Source organism: Periplaneta americana, chromosome 10 (genome assembly GCF_040183065.1).
Source record: "Periplaneta americana isolate PAMFEO1 chromosome 10, P.americana_PAMFEO1_priV1, whole genome shotgun sequence".
NCBI classification, from domain to species: Eukaryota; Metazoa; Arthropoda; class Insecta; order Blattodea; family Blattidae; genus Periplaneta; species Periplaneta americana.
In genome coordinates, this window is record NC_091126.1 from 126433192 (window position 1) to 126456618 (window position 23427).

Genomic DNA, 23427 nt, shown 5'->3' on the forward strand with positions numbered 1-23427 from the left:
TTAACTTTGATGTATTCTATTGATCCTTCAATGTGCACAGTTACATAATATACAACCTGTAACTTACATTCCGTCTTAAATAGCTCATGAACCCCAAATTTCCATAAATCGCTTATGAATAATGGTGAAATACAGTTTTAATACAATAGAGTCTACTATTCCGTATTTCGAAAAAAAGAAATTCATATTTGCTGTGAATATTAACATGTGCCAGTGCTTTGAAGTGATGCATGATCAATTTTACTATCAGGTAGGCCCAAGAAATGATAGTACCCTAAAAACAAGCTGTTTAAATGAAAGTTGAGAAATTGTACCGTCAGTACGCAGTACGCAGTCATTGTACGCAGTAATTGCAAATTATACTGTGGTGTTATGGTAGAAGCTGATGTGTACAAATCTTGCAAAAATGTTTTATTGTGTAGATATGTTAAAAATATTGATTTCGGTTTTCTTTCTGTTGATTTTGTGATTGTGGGTTATAGAATTTTATTTTATAGTTTTACAAGAGATTTTGTTGCGAAAATAACACGAAATTACCATGTTATTTCGTTAATAATTTCAGTTTTCCCCACGTATATTGAGGATTTCTTCTAATTGAAAGGATTATGTGACAAAATTATTATTATGAGGCATCATAAAAAAATCACAGACTTTACTCAGGCAGGCAACGAGAGTTATATGGACAATAGGCCTACAGAATTTATTGTTAGTGTGGCGCGTTTAATATTTCTCTTCTGTTTTGATAAAATGTCAACAATGTATACGATACTGCGAATTCCCTTGTGAATTACATGCTATTTAATTCCATATCTCTTCATATGAATCTGAATAGTTATGCACTTTACATAGCTCCTGTGGAGTAAGATATGTAAATTCACATCTTTTAGTAGCATTTTGGAAGGAATCAGGTACAATATAAATTAACATTATTCGGTACACTAGGATATAGTCGCTTGGACTGCAAAGAAATGAGGATATCATGCAAGAACATCAATTACAACCAGTCTCACAGTTTATAAACATGTACCATCTGCAGTGGAGAAACCATGTCCAACGAGTGAATGGTAATGGTCTTCCAAAAGCCATGCTTCAATACGAGATTTTTGGGTCGACCAAAAAAAGGGAGTGGACCGAGAATGCCTCACTGAGTCATTAAGAGGCCTTGGGCCTCATACTTTTTTTGAATGGTGAAGGTGATTTTTATTATTATTATTATTATTATTATTATTATTATTATTATTATTATTATTATTATTATTTCTGTTGGAAGATGTTGCGTAAGTAAAAGTCGCAATGTCAGTGCACATCACTCCATCTCAGTGTTTTTTTTTTTTTTTTTAATATTTCACTCGTTTACTAAGCCCAATACACGTTTAGTGAAATTTTGATGTATTTCGTTATTACTGTGACAACGTTTTATTTAGTTCTTTCATTATTCTGCTTATTGAATTGTTTGTGTGTTTGTTTTGTGAAGAATTTTAGATTATCGCGCAAACTGACGAACCCAATTTAAACCCCACTATCTAACTTATTGACTGACTGTCTGACTAACACCTAACAAACAAACAAACAAACTAACTAACTTCGAAGAGATTACACGGTTATGTGATATCTGTATTGATTTATGCCTTGATTTTCTGTGGTAAGATTTCGTCTCCGACTGTCTTATCTGTTTGACCATTACACGAGTGTTTCAAAATGCAGTGATACACGAGTGTTTCAAAATGCAGTGATACTAACCATTCATTTCTTTTCATATTATGATTGTGGATTATAGAATAGTATTGGTTTGTTACAAAAGAATTGAGTCTCCTTTATCAATAGAGATTTCTTAATTCAACAAGTTGCTAGGCATTCTCTATCACATTTACAAGTTCAGATGAGAGATGAGAAGAACTTAAGGTATTCACGGGCTATAACAGTTACTCCCCTGGAGCAGGATTTCTAGCACACTATGAATTATTGTGCACTTCCTAAACAATCCTAGTATGCAAACCCATCTCCACCTGTGCTGTACTCAAAGTTTATGCGCAAACGAAGAGCAGTGGCGGACTGCCATTATCATTGTGTTGGTCGGAGTGTTCCACCGTTTCACAACGTCTTCTAATCATGGACGTAATACATTCAAGGATGAATAGGAACAGAAATTTTTTGTGTTAGTGGGGAGAATGTGAAATGCCTAATTTGTTCGAAAATTCTTAAGGGTGTGTTAAAATTCAACATGCGACGACAATATTCGACTCTTCACAAAGAATATCATACAATTACAGGCATGTTGGACAAGTGAAAATAATTTATTTAGGGACATATGTATAACTGTTGGTTATACATAATAATCAGTATATTACAATACGTTTACACTCAGTTCCGGATGACGAACATATATTTTTTCGTTTAATCTAGGTGAAATGCGTAGGCCTTCAAATATTTTGATAAATATAAAACAAGAAAATAGAAATACAAATCACACATGTGTCCTCAGTCTTAAACAAAAAAGCTTCTTGCTAGCTATGTTCTCGCTTGGAATATTGGAAAATCAATGAATCCCTGTACAGAAGCATCATTTATAAAATCGTGCATACAGAACGTTACTAAAATACTGTGTCCAGAACAAAGTCAAAGTTTAAGAAAATTGAATTGTTTCCAATTACAGTTCAGAGAAGGAATTTCAAGATTGTAAATGTAATTGAATCTGAAGTCGAAACCACAACTAACCAGTTTGTAGCTTACTCGCATTGGACGAAAGCACAGATAGAAATGACAAAGCTCACCTAGCATTTTCATCCGAGGAGTTAATGAACATTTTACTGTGTCTGAATGTCTTCTAGATGTAATTACAAAATACAACTGGAGAAGATCTTTTCCAGGCACTGAAAGGCACCATAGGACAGAAGAGGATGAATTTCCAATGGCTTGTGTCAATAGCAACAAAAGGGGCTCCAGCTTCATAGTATGTCAAAACAATATACAAAAGTATGATATTTATTATTCTTTTGATGTTATTATTTGTAAATATAAGCAAATCGTTGCCGCCATGCCCCACTGATCGCTTCCATCTGTTCAGATACGAGTCTCTTCCCCTTTTCTAGGCTTACAGCACACTGTGTTCGGCGGGCAGCATCGAGAACACGAATGACGATACGCTTTTTGGAGACCTCTGTTTTAAAGACTACTATTGGACTGGTAACAAAAAAAGGAAGTGAAATCAACGTGAAATTTTGTTCATATTTCACATTTTTCAAGTGAAAAACGAAAATTATGAGAGAATTTATGCGAAAGGGAAACTAATCAGTTACTAGGAAACGTGGAAGAAATCAAGTGTTGCATATGTTCCTCGGGCAGGCGGCGGGAATTAATTCTGCGACATGTAATAAATGATTCTTGTGGCAGAGTTAATTTCCGTCGTCTTTCCAAGTGAAATATCAAAGATGGAAACAGAAAATTTACTGGTGAAGATCATGCAATGTACGATCGTACAGCTGCATTTGAAATTCCTTAGTTATACAAAGTTAGTATCTGTTATGCGAAGAGAAATTGAATTGCACTTTCGTTAAGCTACTTGGAAGAAATCAATTTTAATATTATTTAACTTGATGTTTGTTGGAAGGTGTTATGTGGCTAATAAGTGACCCAGATTTAGTTTTCTGCTCTTCATCGCAGTGTTGGCAGTTTGAGAGTTGTAAGTTCTAATGACATGCTTGCGATTTATACGTTATCGTGTGTTTTCTTAGATACAATTGTGGACGAAGACTTTCCAAGGTGCAATGGTTCCCGCCTCTTGCTGTTGACAATATGATAATTTAATTTAGAGTATGGGATTGCTGGCAAGAGAATTCTGTGCAGAAGGGAAAACAAAGAATAATATGTGTAAAAATATAGAAATAAAGCCAACCACATGACAGGCCACATTGGCCCCGAATTTGGCGAAAAATTGAAGCTTCCAGATTTACAACAACCGTCATTTAATTGCAGTAGGTGTGTTAATCCTCTTTGCCCGCCACATTTATCGCAAAGGAAATGCTCCTACTACTAATTTCAGTCAGAATTTGTGTAGACACCTTGGACATATTGCGACCGGAAGTTTTGGATCAATGGGAAATCCATGACCCCATCGGAAATCGAACTCACGAACTTCTGGCTTGCAAAGTCACGCCTTAATCGTGCGTCACAAATGTTGTTCATTTAATATTTCTTTTGTAGTCAGTCGAAGGATGTACGAAGATTAAACTGAGGTATTAATTCTAACCCAAATAAGAAAAACAATTTTCTCATCTATGCACCACTGCTTTTAGATCCTTAACTTTCAAATTATTGTACTCCATTTAATAAGCATGTAGTTTATGAAATATGACCTTCACTACACTGTGTAAATTGGTAAATATGGAATTCTTGTATTATTAATATTGTTATTATTATTATTATTATTATTATTATTATTATTATTATTATTATTATTATTATTAATCAACTGTCGCAAAACATGTCTGAATCTAGCAAGTCATACCAAGAAGGCACCACTTATGAGGGTTCTAGGACAGAAGATAAAGCGGTAGGGTGGCCAATTCTGTTCGCTTCTACAGCATACATCCCCGTCACTAATTTAATTACTTACACTAGTAAAAAAATCAGATTTATACAAATAATGCTTATCAATAATCATAAAACATGGAGGAAAACAAGTTTTGCATATGTTTCTCGGGCAGGCAACGGGAATTAAATCTGCGACATGTAATAAATGATTCATGTGGCAGTGTTAATTTCCGTCGTCTTTCCAAGTGAAATATCAAAGATGGCAACAGAAAATTTACTGGTGAAGAATATCCAATGCACGATCGTACAGCTGCATTTTAAATTCCTTAGTAATCTAAATTTATTACTTGGTATGCGGTAAGGAATTAAATTGCAGTACTTGCAAAAAGTCAATTTTAATATTAATTAACGTGATCGTCTGTCGGAAGGTGTTATGTAGCTAATAAGTGACCCAAATTTAGTTTTCTGCTCTTCATCGCAGTGTTGGCTGTTTGAGAGTTGTAAGTTTAGATGACATGCTTGCGATTTATACGTTATCGTGTGTTTTAATAGTTACAATTGTGGACGAAGACTTTCTAGGATGCAATGGTTCCCGCCTCTTATTGTTGAAAATATGATAATTGATTTTCGAGTATGGGATTGGTGCCAAGAGAATTCTGTGCAGAGGAGTAAGCAAAGAATAATATGTGTATAAATGTAAAGATGAAGCCAACCACATGACAGGTCAAATTGGCCCAGAAGTTGGCAAGGGATTGAAGCTTCCATATTTACAGACAACCGTCATTTAATAGCAGTAGGTTTGTTAATCCTCTGTGCCCAACAGCTTTATTCCAAAGAACATGTTCGTAGTACTAATTTCAGTCGGAATTTGAGTAGACACCTGGGAGATATTGCGACGGGATATATTGAATGTAAAATCTATTACCTCATCGGAAATCGAACTCACGAACTTCCTTACACCTTAATCTGCGTCATCATTGTTGTTTGTTTAATATTTCTTTTGCAGTTAATCGAAGGATCTACGAACATCAACCTGAGGTATTTATTTCGAACCCAAACATGAAAATAAATTTTCCCATCTGTGACACCACTGCGTAGGAAATATCCTTCTAGATCCCTACATTCCAAAGTATTCTACTCCATTTAATATTCATGTAGTTTATGAAAAATGACCTAATCTACTTTGTGTAAAGTGGTAAATATAGATTTCTGGCCTTATTATTATTATTATTATTATTATTATTATTATTATTATTATTGTTGTTGTTGTTGTTGTTCAGTCAACTGTCGCAAGACATGTCTGAACCTAACAAGTGACACCAAGAAGGCACCACTTATGAGGAATCTAGGACAGATGATACTGTGGTAAGGTGGCCAGTTCTTTTCCCTCCACAGCAAACATCGCCGAGACTAATTTAATTACGTACACTAATCAAAAACATCAGATGTATATAAATAATATTTCTTCATCTGACACACATTGTCAAGTGAGGTGTATTGCCTGATAATATATGTACTATCAGCCCGAACTTCAGTCAGAGGATATTATTATTATTATTATTATTATTATTATTATTATTATTAATAATACTGTTCACACCTGTGGAGTAACGGTCAGCGCGTCTGGCTGCGAACCAGGTGGCCCGGGTTCGATTCCCGGTAGGGGCAAGTTACCTGGTTGAGGTTTTTTCCGGGGTTTTCCTCAACCCAATATGAGCAAATGCTGGGTAACTTTCGGTGTTGGACTCCGGACTCATTTCACCGGCATTATCACCCTCATCTCATTCAGACGCTAAATAACCTTAGATGTTGATAAAGCGTCGTAAAATGACCTACTAAAATAAAAAAAAATAATAATACTACTACTGCTGCTATTACTATTGTTATTATGAAGATTTCCGTTATCTCTTTTCGAATCCGGGAAAAAGAATTGCATTTACAGGTAAAGTTAGGGTGTAAGTTAGTAGTGGTTATAAATTATACATTAATTATTTTATTATCAGGAATAATTGGTCGCACACCAGAATCAAAGGGTTTAATTTGAGTACCTAAATTGATAGATATCCCAAGTCTAAAATTGCACCGAATTTGAATTTTCATCCGATACACGTTATATTTTGCATATGCTGAAATCCTGTAAAAATATAAATCTCAAATCTGACTCTAAATCTTGTTCTTGAATCATAGAAATGTTTATTTCAATGCTCTTGTCGTACTGCTGACCTATATAGTTTTCTTTCTCTCCAGAAATATGTACTTCAGTGTACTTGGGACTTTGGTCAATTCAGGTGTCATCATTATTTCGTGCCAGTAAGAAGCCCGGCAACCTTGCTGCTGTGACTATCGAACGGAATGCAGCTATTCAGACTTGAGTTGGTATGTGTATTCGTATGTGAGCCGGCGAAGCTCTGTTTAAAATTTAAGCAGAATTTCATCCTAATTTTCTCGTTAACCAGGCTCCTAATTACAAAACACATCGTTGGTTTTCACTTTTATGTACTCTATTATTCCTTCAATCTGCACAGTCATATAACATCCAAACTGTAGGCTAACATACATTCCGTCTTAAATAGCTCATGAAACCTAAATTTCGGTAAGTCGCTTATGAATATTGGTAAAATGCAGTTTACTGTGTTTACTGTTACAATTGAGTCTAGTATTCCGTATTATTTCAAAAAAATAAATTCAAATTTTCTGCGAATATTAACATGTACCAGTGCTTTGAAGTGATGCATTATTTATGTTATTATCAGGTAGGCCTAACAACTGGTAGTACGCTAAAAACAAGCTGTGTAAATGTAAGTTGAGAAACTGTATTGTTATTTGTGCCATGTATACAAATTACAGTATTTTCACGCAGTAATTGCAAATTATACTGTGGTGTTATGGCAGAAGCTGCTTTTCTTTCAGTTGATTTTGTGATTGTGGGGGTAAACATTGATTTCGCATTTCTTTCAGTTGATTTTGTGATTGTGGGTTATAGAATATTATTAGATTGTTGGGAAGAGAATTTGTTGCGAAAATAAAACCTAATTACCGTATTTTTTCTTTAATCATATCAGGTTTTCTCCCACGTATTGAGGATTTCTATTGAGGATGTTATTATCAGGTAGGCCTAACAACTGGTAGTACGCTAAAAACAAGCTGTGTAAATGTAAGTTGAGAAACTGTATTGTTATTTGTGCCATGTATACAAATTACAGTATTTTCACGCAGTAATTGCAAATTATACTGTGGTGTTATGGCAGAAGCTGCTTTTCTTTCAGTTGATTTTGTGATTGTGGGGGTAAACATTGATTTCGCATTTCTTTCAGTTGATTTTGTGATTGTGGGTTATAGAATATTATTAGATTGTTGGGAAGAGAATTTGTTGCGAAAATAAAACCTAATTACCGTATTTTTTCTTTAATCATATCAGGTTTTCTCCCACGTATTGAGGATTTCTACTAATTGGAAGGAGTATGTGACAAAATTATTATTATGAGGCATCATCATCAAAAAAATCACAGCTTGCTCAGGCAGGCAACGAGAATTTATGGACAATGCAGTAGGCATACAGAATGTATTGTTAGTGTGGCGCATTTAATATTCCTCTTCTTTTTTGATGAAATGTCAACTTTGTATACGATACTGCAAATTTCCTTGTGAATTAAATGCTATTTAAGTCCATATCTCTTCATATGAATCTGACTAGTTATGCACTTTACATAGCTCGTGTGGAATAAGGTAGGTAAATTCACATCTTTTAGCATTGTGGGAGGAATCAGGTACAATATAAATTAACATTATTCGGTACACTAGGATATAGTTGCTTGGACTGCAAAAGAAATGAGGATATCATGCAAGAACACCTATTATTTCCAGACTCATACTTTATAAACATGTACCATGTGCAGTGGAGAAACCATGTCCAACGAGTGAATGGTAATATTCTTCCGAAAGCCATGTTTCAATACGAGATTTTTGGGTGGATCAAAAAAAAAAAGTGGACCGAGGATGACTCACTGAGACCGTAAGAGGCCTTGGGGCTTATAATTGTTTGGATGATGATGATGATGATGATGATGATTATTATTATTATTATTATTATTATTATTATTATTATTATGTCCTTTGGAAAGTGTTGCGTAGGTAAAATTCACAATGTCAGTACACTTCTCTACTTCTAGGTGTGATTTTTATCTCTATTTCTCTCATTTATTAAGCCCAATACACGTTCAAATACATTTTTGTGTACATCGTTATCATCGTGACGTTTTTTACTTCTTTTTAAGCATTCTGTTTGTTGAATTGTTTGTGTCTTTGTTTTGTGAAGAATTTTAGATAAGGGCGCAAATTATTTACTCACTTACTTACAAAGGGCTTTTAAGGAACCCGCAGGTTCATTGCCTCTCTCACATAAGCCCGCCATCGGTCCCTATTCTGTGCAAGATTAATCCAGTGTCTATGATTATATCACATCTCCCTCAAGTGCGTTTTAATATTATCCTCCCACTTGCGTCTCGGCCTCCCCAAAGGTCTTTTCCCCTCCGGTCTGCCAACTAACACTCTATATGCATTTCTGGATTCGCGCATACGTGTCACATGTCCTGCCCATCTCAAACGTCGCGATTTGATGTACCTAATTATGTCAGGTGAAGAATACAATGTGTGCAGTTCTGCGTTATGTAACTTTCTCCATTCTCCTGTAACTTCATCCCTCTTAGCTCCAAATATTTTCCTAAGAACCTTATTCTCGAACAGCCTTAATCTCTGTTCCTCTCTCAAAGTGAGAGTCCAAGTTTCACAACCATATAGAACAATCGGTAATATAACTGTTTTATAAATTCTAACTTTCAGATTTTTTTTACAGCAGACTAGATAACAAAAGCTTCTGCACCGAATAATAAAAGGCATTTCCTATATTTATTCTGCGTTTAATTTCCTCCCGAGTATCATCTATATTTGTTACTGTAGCTGCAAGATATTTGAATTTTTCCACCTCTTCGAAGGATAAATCTTCAATTTTTATGTTTTCATTTCGTACAATATTCTGGCCACGAGACATAATCATATACTTTTTCGTTTCGGGATTTACTTCCAAACCTATAGCTTTACATGCTTCAAGTAAAATTTCCGTGTTTTCCCTAATCATTTGTGGGTTTCTCCGAACATATTCACGTCATCCGCACAGACAAGAAACTGATGTAACCCGTTAAATTCCAACCCCTGTCTGTTATCCTGAACATTCCTGATGGCATATTCTAGAGCCAAGTTAAAAATGAAAGGTGATAGTGCATCTCCTTGCTTTAGACCGCTGTGAATTGGAAAAGCATCAGATAGAAACTGGCCAATACGAACTCTGCTGTAAGTTTCACTGAGACACATTTTAATTAATCGAACTAGTTTCTTGGGAATACCAAATTCAATAAGAATGTTATATAAAACTTCTCTCTTAACCGAGTCATACGCCTTTTTAAGTCTATGAATAACTGATGTACTGTACCCTTATACTCGCATTTTCTCCAATATTCGTCGAATACAAAAAAATTGATTAATAGTCGATCTATTACGCTTAAAACCGCACTGATGATCCCCAATAATTTCATCTTCATATCTTCTCAAAAGTATTTTGGACAAAATTTTGTACGACGTCAGCTAAAGTAATATTCCTCGAAAGTTACCACAACTAGTCTTGTCCCCCCTTCTTAAAAATAGGTACAATTACGCTGATAAACAAGTGGTAGATATCTGACATGACGTTTACTATTTCTAATGTAGTTTTTCATGCCGATTTCAAATCTGAAAACCATTTTGCGCTATCACGTCAGGTTTTGAAATTATCGACGAAATTTTATTTTTACGTGGAACACGCTTCGTCGAATTTTTTTTGTCGTTTTTCCAGATGATGTAGAATTTCACCAGATTTGTTTTGATACGTGTGCGGCTATGTAACAGACAAATTCCATCGGAAAATTTTACACCGTTTCTTAAGCAAACATAATAATAATATGAACTATACTTTTGATTCGAAAGTGGATAGTGATAAGTCGTGTGGCACCAAGTTCATCTGTTTGATCTATGCATGCAACTTGTGCGGTTGCATAAGGAAGGCGGAGAACAACAACCATCTGACATGTGCGGTTGCATAAGGAAGGCGAAGAACAACAACCATCTGACATTTGGAGTTCCTGTGATTGGCGTAAGTCAAACAACCACACCACGGACTGTTATTTCTTTTTGTCAAACGGTACCGAATTCTCCTACAAAACTAGTGTATCTGTAAAGTATCCAGATGTTCCTTTAGTTTCTAAACAATTTTCACATGACCCCGTCACTTGTCCAATACCAACAGCACCTGCAGAATACACAGTTAATGAAGAAACGCAAGAAGAAAGTACTCTTTCATCTCCTACCAACGACCCAGACTCTGCCTACCACCAACCTGGAGAAGATATTCATTTAATGAATAGTGCTCTACTTTGCGGTTAGTACGCGACCTGGCATAAACTAAAGGCCAAGCTGAACTGCTCGGTTCACGTCTTAAACAATTTAATTTCCTTGCACCGGTTACAACGACTTCACAGTTTCGGCACAGACATAAAGAACTTGTGACGTTCTTTGCAATAAGTGATACTGTTTGATAATGCATGGACATTAAGATCTTATGTCCAGCTTCGGTGTGGAACACAGCATTGAAGCATAGCGACTGTTCATAGACTCACCTAAGACAAGTTTGAAGGTAGTAAATAATATTATTACACAATAGAAACAGATATGCGTCAGTACAGGTTGCATATTCTACGCACCTGAAAGATACGTACAAAACCATGTCGCTATTTCTTGAAAAAATATGTTATCGCGAGTGCAATTGGCGTATCTGTGGTGATTTAAACGTTATCACTATTCCCATGGAAATGCAGACAGAGTACACCAAGTACTGGTGCTTCATCTGCGAGTGGGATATCAGAGATAGAAAGAACCATCATATAAAGAAGAATTGGCCGTTCAGAAATAGAACGCAGCCTTCGTGTGCCGTGGGTTGAGCATGACAAAGTTATCATGTCACCGTTTCATATACAGCTGGGGCTCATGAAGAATTTCGTGAAGGCACTAGACACCGACTCAGATGCTTTTTGGTACCTGTGTAACAAGTTTCCAGAGTTGAGTTACGCGAAAGTGAAAGAAGGTGTGTTCATAGGTCCACTAATGAGGAAAACCATTGCAGACAGCCACTTCCAAGACTTACAGGATGGTACTGAAATAATATTACTATAATTATGTGTCATGTGGCGCAATTGCACCATTTTCCTAGCTAAAGTCATGCTCATTAGTACTCCATATAGCAATAAATGCTCTACTGAAACTCCTGTCCGTGAGTTGTCATACATATTGGTTGATGTCGTATATCTCAAGAACGGTGGGTAATAGAGACAAATGGTTTGCATATTTGGAATCGGCATGTTTCAGTTGTCTTCGAACGCCTGTTGGGTACCAAGATATCCACCGAAAATGTTTTTTTTTTTTCAGTGTTATGGTCTCCTTCCATTGTTCTGGTACAAATTCCTTTTCGCAAATAGCAAGATCATTTTTATAAATTTCGCTAGATAAAGCGCTTGCACCCTCTTGTATTAATTCTGCTGGAATTTGATCGATACCTAGAGACTTGTATTTTTTCGGATTTTCTATCGCAATTTCGAATTCAGAAAGTGTGGGTTCCGGTATAAATGGCTCATCAGTTTGTATTTCAATTTCGTCTTGGTCATTTCAATTTGGCCTATGTACATTTAGTAGTTGCGCAAAATAGTTTTTCCATCTGTTTAGGATTGATGGAAAGTCTGCAAGCAAGTCACCATTCTCATCCTTGATCACTTTACCCTTGCCTGATATCCGTTCTTAAATCCCATATACCCTTATATAAATCTCGAATGTTTTTATTCTATTTGCTTCCACCTCATTCAGTTTTTCCTTCAAGTAACCTCTCTTTTTATACCTAAGTGTACGACTTGCTTCCCGGCTTTCATTGAAATAATTATCTCTATTCTCCTCAACTGGATCCTGCAAGAATTTCAATTTTGCCTGTTTCCTTCTTTCTACTACAATGCAACAGTTTTCATCCAACCACGGTTTCTTTTTCTTAGCTTCATAATAGCCTATGCTCTGCTCAGCTACAATTTTGATACTAACTCTGATATCTTACCACACGTTATTAACATCTAACTCTTTCTCAACTTCGTCGGAACTTTCTAGATTGGCAAACTTATTCGAAATTTCGACCTGATAATGTTGCTTAGTTTCCTCGTGCTTTAATTTCAGAATATTGAATTTACTAATATTAACTTGTTGCTCTACTCGCTTCGCTATGATAGTCTTCCTCATAATTCTCCAATTACCAAATAATGGTCAGAATTACAGTCTGCCCCCCTGAAAGTTCGAATGTCTACTATACTAGTATGTCTCCGTTTAGCTATCAAGATGTGATCTATTTGGTTGTGTGTCAATCCATCTGAAGAAGTCCGAGTATATTTATGTAGAGGCCTATCCTTATGGGGAAATGTACTTTTGACAATTAAATTTTTTGTGTCACGAAGTTGACTAACCTAACTCCATTGTCATTACTAGTTACATGTAGGCTCTCTTTTTCTAATAGCTGGTTTAAAAATACCCTCCCGTCCTACTTTAGCGTTGAAATCCCCAATAAAATTTTCATGTGATATCTAGATAACTGATCAAAATTATGTTCCAATTCCTCATAGAAGCTATCCTTTATATCATCCTCTTTCTCTTCCTAGGGGCGTGAACATTTATTACCTATGATATCATACCATGTACCCTTATGTATTAAATATAACCTGTCACTGATAAATTCGACCTTTTTTACTGCTGATTTTATACTTTTATGAACAACGAATCCTGTTCCTAATTGGTGATTATTGTTTCCTTCCCCGTAATACAGCAAGTAATCTCCTACTTGTGATAGGGTAAACTAGGGTCTGTTGGACAGTCGGGCATGTTGGACACTTCGTACTTTAACGTGTTACCACGCCACTTGTGGGCACCACATTTTGCTAGAAGTCAATGACGGAAGTAGCCCCACTCGTGGCTACTTCCGTCATTGACTTCTAGCTGAATGTGGTGCTCACAAGTGGCGTGGTATAGTGAGGATCACGTAAGTTCAGTTCCCAAACAGCAAATATTTCCGCCTTGTCAGTGTTGCCAACTGTTACCAGATATCACCACATGTAGTAAAATCACGATCCTATGTACTGAATGACTTCTTTACTCACCGTACTTTACCTTAATGTTGGAAGGTTATTCTAAATAGTTTCAATAATAATGAGAAATGTATTGCTATGTTCTATTCTTTTATTCCTTTACATTATTATTAGTATTAGCATTAATAGGTTACTAGACGTAAATATACAACAAAGTATAGTATATAATATTCAAGAATCAAATCTGTTCCAAGACCAATTAAATTATTGTCACTTCACTTCAAAGATTCCAGCGTACATATACTGTACTTCCTAAAGGTAGATAAATTAATAACCAATTGACTTTTGGTTGGAATTCGAATGAACTTCTGATTATCTTTTGAAATTAGTAAGGAAATGGATAATACAACTATGCTAAAACTGAAATAATAATAAATCAACTTACAAAAATAATTTTGGTCCTTAAAAGCCATAAGTAATTTCACTTCTAGATACCTTTTTAAAGATTTCATTTGTTTGTAAATTGCTTAATAATGCTACACTTACACTTATTATTTCTGCAACTCCACGTCTGTCATTGAAAAAATGTATGATACATAACTGTGAAGTCTCTTTTTGGCTCTTGTGTCCTAAATTTAAATAAGAAAAAGCAAATGATTCAAGAAATGTGAGCTGGTGAAAATTAAATACTCAATTAATAAAATAATTACTACCAAAAGAATATTTTATTAATTCTATACAAAAGATGGATTACACAGAACAGATGGCCAGAAATCATAGATTTATACACAACATACAGCATGAAACGATCATCAAAAAATGCTTTTTGTACACAATAACATCTTTCAAACGAAGTGAAATAGCCAATAAGTTCAATAAATATTATGCTAATAAGTAATAACTATAATTAATAATTATCTACAAGCTGTGAAAGGGAATAAAATAGTATATTGTTGAAATTAGGGGGTTATGGTTTATTACGTGTATTTATAATTTTAATTACTTTTACTACATTTAATTATATTTTAATTTCTATTAGATTAGTTGGTGGTGTGGTTGTTAGTTTTATCTGTGTACGTCAGACTATTAAGGAAAAACTGAAAGAAATATTAAATCTACTATCTACTTTATATAACAATATTTAATCAAGAACTGAATATTACTATTAATTTAATAACATAAGACCCAAAACATCTCCAAGTCCAGACAATACTCATGCTGATTTTCTTAAACATGTTGGCAAACAAGCAAACTCACTACTTTTTTATCTTGTAATCTCATCTAAAATACAATATCTGTCTGGAGAAAATCTATCATAACATCAATTTTGAAAAGCAATTATTCAACTAATATCTTTTCGAGTTATCGACAGATACCACTTACTAGTATGATAGCCAAAATTATGGAAGAGATGATTTCATAGATTGAATTGGTTCCTGGAATCTAGTAACTAACTTTCATTTTATTGGGTTGACTTTAGAGAATTGCATTCAACAAATGGACAGATTTTAAATTTTAGTCAAGATATTAAAGATATTTTAAACAGAAAACAAAACAACTTAACAATTTTAATTTATTTTCAAGGATCATATGGCTCTGTAGATATAAATCACTTAAGAAATTGCAAACTTAGGGTGTCCATGATAAAGTGTTACACTGGGTCAGTGACTTGATTATTTGATTCATTGTCACAAATATGTAAATAGAGACAGATTCATCTGGGCTTCCCACATTGTTGTTTTCAGGAATACATTTTCCAATATTAATGTCGATGGTCTAACTAAAGAAATAGATCTTATGATAATCTCATCATTTGCAGATAATATGGTTGTCTAGAACAAAAAATCACAGTCCACAAATATTAATAAACTGAGCCAAAATCCCAACAGACTTTTTGACTCTACTTGGAGAACTCAAACTTGCTCAATTAAGGGAAACTTTACTAATAAAACACAATCCCAAGTTATTTCAAAATGAATAGTATATAAGTTAACTTTAACAGATGATGTTAAGAAATGTGATACTTCTCCAGACATTTTAAAAATCATTAGAAACGATAAATGATCTGGTCAGTGAGTGACTACATACAGTATTTTTTATAGATGGATCCTGTTTACCAAGCCATAGATGTAGTGGTGTTGTAGTACAATACCAGTATATTCCCTTTTACAGGGAATTATATTCAAACACTTGTTTGCCCCATTTTAACCGTGACAACGCTTTTTAGCTTTTTAAACATTCTGGTTATTGTATTGTGTTTGTGTTTAGTGAAAGATTTTAGATAAGGGCGCAAATAGCCATAGTAGCTGACGCGCCCTTTTTAAACGCCACTAACTAACTAACTAACTAACTAACTAACTAACTAACTAACTAACTTCAAACACTGACTAATTTTGATAGTGAAAATTTAGATACACTTTTAAGCTTACAAAATCTCCAGTATCGACTTCATAAATCTGAGAAGGCTGTCATACTATCAGATTCAAAATCAGATGTTCTTGCTGCAGTAATGGACGTAACAGCATGAAATCTCAATATTTTACAGTGTTTTAATATTTTAAGCAAAATGGTCGAATTACATCGACGACTGGTACTTCCGTGGATCCATGAACTTTATGGAGTGGGAGGTAATGAGGTAGCTGAAAGGTAGCAAAATTACTGTAAGGTTATCTATACCTGCATCTTACCACACTGTTAAAAGAATAACAAGATCAGAACATGACAATGTGGTAACAAAAATCGGAATGATTCTAAAGCAAATGAAAAAATTGCAATAGGCCATCCGGCGTCTGCTCCACGATGGAGGAAAATCCTCAGAAGAAACCAACTAATCAGACCAAATGGGGGATCCAAACTACCCTCGAGTGCAGCTCTGAATTTGCAGGCCAACGAGTCTACTGACTAAGCTACATTGGTGGCTCCACTAAAAATATGAAGTACATGGCACTCAGATTATTAAATTGACAAACCTAAACAATTATTCATCAGTTAAGCTATAAAATATAATACATAGCAAGCAAGTTAATTCAATTTAAAAGTATAAACAATTCAATCAGTTGAAATATACAGAAACTGATAATAAATATCATGCAAATTACTTCACATTACAAGCATAAACAATTCATCACTTGTGGTATACAGCCTACTATTTAATTTACAGCACATACAATTCATCAGTTAAGCTATAGACCTACAGTCTACTATTCAATTTACAGCATATATAATTCATCAATTAAGCGAAACAAAAATATAGTACAATACATAGTAAAAATAATACACCTAATTTAATAACTGAACTTCTATGAAAATCTACAGTGGCAGTACTCATATTATCACAGGCCATGATTGTCTCAAATATTTACAAAGAACTGATATTTCAGAATCTCCCCATGCCATTTCTGAAATCTCAATGAAGATATGGATCATTGTCTTGACTGTTTAACTTTACACAGCTTTCAATCATCTGGTTAAATATTGGAGTGCAAGATAACAAATGACATCAACTGCTGAACACTTGGTATCAATCAACCAACAACTTCATTACATTAAAGGGGAAAAAAAACTGAAAGAATTAATTGTATATAGACACAACACATAAGACAAGGCAGCTTCAGAACAGTAATTGGCAAGGCTCTGTTGTTTTAGGATTCTTATGTAGATTCAATTTCACCTGAAAGAAAAAAGTAGCATCTATAAGTAGTAGTAGTAGTAGTAAAGATAATAATAATAATAATAATAATAATAATGACTGTAAAGTATGGAAATTAATATTGCAATGTAATATCAAAAGGTGATTTCACACCATCAACTCTTATCATTTAGTACAACTCTTATCATTTAGTACAACAAATCTATTATATTCAGTTGCAATCACCAGTAGCTGTTCTTTCCTCCATTTTGTTGTTGGCTGATTTTTCACAAGTCTGCTATGATATGCAGCACTATCCATGACAATAACGCATTGCCCTAATGTTCTCAGGTCAACAACTGTGTTTGCACCCACTTCTCAACTACAGGGCTATTCATAGCACTATGGTAGTCCTGACTTTTCTTTCAATTGCATGAAAAAATTAAATCAGCACCTGCAATAAAAATTATACCTGGGCATATAATTACGTCACATGAATTCACAGCATTTAAATAAAGAAAATAAAACATAACATAACATAACATGACATGACATGAGATCCTCTTTGGTGAAAGGCTTTCCCACGTTTTTATTTAGTCACCAATTTTTATATTTTTGTACCCTGATTTAAAAAATTACTCTTGCCAAATTTACGTAAAATATAAATCAATATAACTTACCGAGTATAAATCCACCTTTCGTTCCGGCATCTAATCTTCCACCCTCATTTGTTGGTCTATGAATAACACCATTCATGTCACTGGAAACTTCACCTGGTTTATTTCATGAATAAGTGGGTGATCATACTTAAAAAAACAGAGAGAGAAAAGCAATTCACATTGACACTCTAAGAGACACAAAAATTTTAAAGACAGGAAAACCGTTCAAGAATTTTATAACTAACCTCTAGTTATAATATGAAACTATTAATTGCAAAACATGTTGTTCCCACCTGAATTCATTACTAGTAGCCTATATTAATTGCAATTTCATATTCCACATAAGTGTTAATCTATTTGTTAGTAAAAAATTCAATCACTCAATGTCTCACAATACATTGAAATTTACCATTCATAAAAATCCAAGTCTCATCCAAGAATACTACGGGTTTAGGGTTCTCACGCTCCACATTTCTTATATATTCTCTTAAAAACGAATAACATCACTTTCTCATACATGTGTATAAGGATCCCCTTTGCTCCATAGAAATTTCATCTCTTTCAAAATTTTTTTTCACCGATGATAAGGATACTCTAAATAAATATGTTTCATAATCATCATTCATATGTTCCAGAACTTTTGCTGCTGTTAGTACTTCCCCTGTAACAGTAAATGAAAATTATGCCATATTTTTATACATAGGCCTATGACTAATATCAGAATTACATTGCATAAATCAACACAATAATTCCTGTAACTTCCCTACCTTTATGTAACTTGTCATAAATAAATCTCGCAATTGCATCTTCCGTAAAATCATCAGCATCAGTCACTGGATGTTTACGTAGTCTATGTTTTCCTAGTGTCACGAGTGGGGTCCCCTTGTGTGAATTGATCACTTTCGTGGCTGTAGTTAAGCCAAGCTGTAATAACAAACAATAACATAATACTTCTAAAAATTGTTATATCATAAAATTCATGCATAATACCAACATTTACAGCTATATGAATAGAAAATGATCAACATGTTAGGTTGGGTCTACGATAGGTTTAAGTAGGCTAATATTTAGGTAATTCTCCAGAAAAGCTACACCAAAGAAGGCATAATTTTATTTTGTTTAATTGATTTCTGTGATATTTACATAGTGATGAACACGTGGTTTTAGTGCACAGCCACAAATACTTTCAGCACAAAAATCCTTTGACACTTACCTGTATATTCTAATGCATTGTTGTAGTCCCTCCCTCAAACTTGTTGCTAATTACCAATATAACATGCGAGAGGTCCAGGACGAAGAGAAATGGTTAGTTTCCCAGTAGTGCGTCCTCATCCTCTCGAGTGTTATATCTTAACAAGTACTTTGGGTGGGGTAGCTTTTCTGAAGAAACACCATATTTAATATTACTTAGACCAGTCATGAATAAATTATTCAGCCAGAGTCAACGTTCCTATGCTTTATAGAGTATGTTATATAGTTATTATATAAAACTGAATTATTTTTAAGCACCATAACAGGCCAACATTCATGTAATATTTGCTGCAATATCAAGTTAATAATTACAATATGACTTGTATTTTCTTCGGCCGATGTGGCATGTAAATTGTGATCTGAACGGTTAATTTAATACCAAAAGAGAAAACTGGAAATTTACTTTCGTGCTGTTTGATTACTTGTTCGTCTAATTTGTAAATGTATTTAAGCTATCACCTACTGCAGTATTACAGTATCTTAAATGTATTTAGTTTGGCAATATGAAAATCACTGACTTGATTAAACATTAGGCCTAACCTAAAAATTTGTTTTGTTTGACCACAATCATGAAATTATTAGTGCAAACTCCTAAAACTGAATACCACTTTGAAATGTATGCTTAAGAATACTTACTCCTAATAATTGTCCTATTCTGGTTGTAATTGCTGTCTCCGTTAGCATAATTCCTTCTTCATTACCTTCTTTCTTCAACTCATTATACACGTGAACTACAGATTTCTGAAGCGCACTCTGAATGCCACACATTTTCTTCCTTGGAGGAGTCACTGCAACACTATTTCATTTTTTTGACATAGTAATAAAAATCTAAACACGAAAGAAATTCATTAAAATTTGAAATAATATTTCTATCCATTACCCACGTGCATTATCACGCCCAAGTATATTATATTCATTCGTACTTATCTGACTATTCTTGAATTATAACCACAACGCAACACATAACATAACTATAATGTATTAATATTAATACTAATATTAATTAATTATTAATAAGTTCGAATTTCACTATCTTCCAGTAACCGGCTGAGAAATCTAGTACAATTTTAATTTCATGGAACTCCAGTACCGGCAAATATTGTCGATATTTGCCTCAGCTGCCAACATACCGGTTACAAAATCACTACCATTTATAGTATTTGTCAGTATCGAAATTCGAAACGAAGTTGGCAAAAGAAAATTCAACCTTCAAACTAGAAAATCACCATAATCCACTAGCATTTGTAGTAATGGGGGAAAAATGGTTAGGTTTCACCCTTAGGGTATCAAGTTACCTGGTCTTCCCTATAACACGCTAATTACGGAGTGTCCAACATGCCCGACTGTTCAACAGACCCTAGTTTAACCTATGCCATTCTCATCTAACCTAACCTCTTGTATTCCCACTAATTCTATTCTATATCTAGCTTGTTCTCTTGCTACTAATGTTACTCCTCCTGTTTTTTAGAGACTAGTTACGTTCCACGTACCAAATCTCATAACCTTATTTCTTTGCTCCTGTCGTGCCAGAGAATCAGTCCCATTCCGATGCTGATAAGGACACAACTAGTAACTGACGCACCAACTTTAAACTAACTAACTTACTTACTTCAATGAGATTAGACGTTCATGTGACATATGTAGACGATTTAAGGCTTGCATTGTCTTTTAATAATATATCTTTCGTGTTAAGATTTCGTCTCAGGCTGCCTAGCTGTTTAACCATTGTGTAACCGTGTCAGAATGTAATGATTTTCCCCATTCATACCTGTTCATATTAGGTTTGTGGATTATAAAATAGTATTGGCTTGTTTCAAAAGAATTTAGTCTCCTTCGACACATGTACATTTCTTATTTCAACAAGTTCCTAGGCATTGTCTGTGATATTTACAAGTTCAGACGACAGACTTAAGAGTTTCATGGTTTATAATAGCTACTCCCTTGGAGGAGGATTTGTAGCATTCTATGAATTATTGACCTCTTCCTAAACTATCCTAGTATGCAATGGTTTCTTGTATCTTTCTCTTCATAATATGGTAATGGTTTAAAAGTAAGTATTGGACTGGTGACAAGAAAACGAAGTGTAATCAACGTGAAGATTATTTCATAATTTCAGGTTTTTCAAATGAAAAAGAAGAATTTAGAGAGAATTTAAGGGAAATGAAGACTAATCAATCAGAAAACATTGATGGAATCAAGTGTTGCAGATGTTTCTGGGGCAGGCGACGGGAATTTAATCTGCGACATGTAATACATGATTCATGAGGCAGGTTTAATTTCCGTTGTCTTTCTAAGTGAAATATCAACGTTGGAAACTGGTGAAGTTCATGAATTGGGCGATCGTACACCTGCATTTGAAGCTGCTTATTTATTCGCCTTTAGTAACTCGTATGCGGTAAGAAATTAAATTGCACTTTCGTGAGGCTATTTGGAAAAATTCAGTTTTAACATTGATTAAGTTTATGTCGTCTGTTGGAAGGTGTTATGTAACTCATAAATGACCAAAATTTAGTTTTCTGTTTTTCATCGCAGTGTTGAGAGTTTGAGAATTTTAAGTTCAGTGACGTGTGCGACTTATATGTTATCGTGTGTATTAATAGCTACAATTGTGGGCGAAGATTTTTAGGATGTAATGGTTTCCCGCCAATTGCTGTCCATATTATGATAATGGATTATAGAATATGTGATTTGTGTCTCGAGAATTCTGTGCAGAAGAGTAAGAAAAGAATAGTATGTGTACAAATGTAAAGATATAACCAGCTACATGACAGCCAAATTAGCCCCGAAATTGGCGAGTTTGAGGCTTTCATCTTTCCAATCGACATTTAATAGCAGTAAGTGTGTCGATCCTACTTGTCCGCCGCCTTTAACCCGAAGGAAATGCTCCTGGTACTATTTTGTCAGATTATGAGTAGACCCACAGAGTCAAAATTCTACCGGAAGATTTGGATCAATGGAAAATCTATGTCCCCATTGGGAATCGAACCCAGGACCTTCCGGCTTGCAGCGTCATGCTATAATCGCGTGCCAAAATTATTGTTTATGTTTATTTTTTTAGCTTTGAGTCGAAGGATTTAGGGAATTAAACTCAGGTATTTATTTCGAACTCAAAATCTTTCCCATCTATGTACCATTGTGTAGGAAAAGTGCTTTTAGATCTCTACTTTTTAAAGTATTCTGCCCTATCTAATAATCATGTAGTTAATAGAAAATGACGTACTCTGCTGTGTATAAAGTGCTAAATATACTTTTCTTGTATTATTATTATTATTATTATTATTATTATTATTATTATTGATTTATCAACTTCCCAAAACAAGTCTGAACCTAATATGTGATACCAAGAAGACACCACTTATGAGGCAAATAGGCTAGGAGATAATGGGGTATGGTGGCCAGTTCTTTTCCACTCCATAGCATACAGTACATCGTCGAGACTAGTGACATTCACTATAATCAAACATCAGATGTATACAAAGAATTATTGTTCTTCGTCTGACACATACTGTGAATGAGGTGTACTGCCTGATAATATGTCTACAATAGGTCACAACTTCAATCACAGGATATTATTATTATTTTTATTATTATTAATATTATTATTATTACTACTATTAAAATATTATAATATTTGTTATCGATTGCGAAAAAAAATATTTTGCATTGACAGGGAGTGTTAAGAGTTAAGTTAGTAGTGGTTAGAAATGATACACTAATTATTTCAGTATCAGGATTAACTGGTCGTACACGAAAATCAGAAGAATTTAAATTGAATACGTAAATTGACAGGTTTCCTAAGTCGAAAATGTTGACCGAATTTGACCTTTTCCTGACACACGTTGTGTTTTGCATAGGGTGGCATCCTGTAAAAATAGAATATCTCAAATCGGATCCTTAAGCCATATTCTTGAATCATACAAATATTCATTTCAATGCTCTTCTACGTGCTCCTGGCCTATATAGTTTTCTTTCTCTCCTGAATTGTTTACTTCTGTGTACTTGGATCGTTGGTCAATTCAGGTCTAATCATTTTTCCCTGTCATTAGGAAGTCTGACAACCATGCTGCTGTGGCTATCGGATGGAATGCAGCTATTCAGACCTGAGTTTGTATATGTGTATTCGTATTTGAGCTGGCGATGCTCTGTATAAAAACTACGCAGAATT

The 23427-nt window shown here is 34.5% G+C and overlaps 1 protein-coding gene, 1 long non-coding RNA gene and 1 other non-coding gene across 4 annotated transcripts in view; 2 read left to right on the forward strand and 1 right to left on the reverse strand.

Annotated features, from left to right (window-relative positions):
• Nucleotides 1–23427, forward strand: part of LOC138707340 (mucin-21-like) — a 98827-nt gene that overhangs the window by 54011 nt on the left and 21389 nt on the right. The gene's annotated exons all lie outside the window — the stretch shown is intronic.
• TRNAR-GCG (transfer RNA arginine (anticodon GCG)) lies at nt 6127–6198 on the forward strand. The gene has a single exon. It is a non-coding gene; the product is annotated as a tRNA-Arg (tRNA).
• On the reverse strand, nt 14419–20566 carry LOC138708013 (uncharacterized). Of its 2 annotated transcripts, XR_011334529.1 has the most exons (7): nt 20186–20566; nt 19899–20058; nt 18779–18935; nt 18421–18672; nt 18033–18158; nt 17599–17806; nt 14419–17394 (listed from the first exon to the last, which is right to left on the reverse strand). It is a non-coding gene; the product is annotated as an uncharacterized lncRNA (long non-coding RNA). The 2 variants fall into 2 exon arrangements; XR_011334528.1 differs by having other exon boundaries at nt 19899–20564.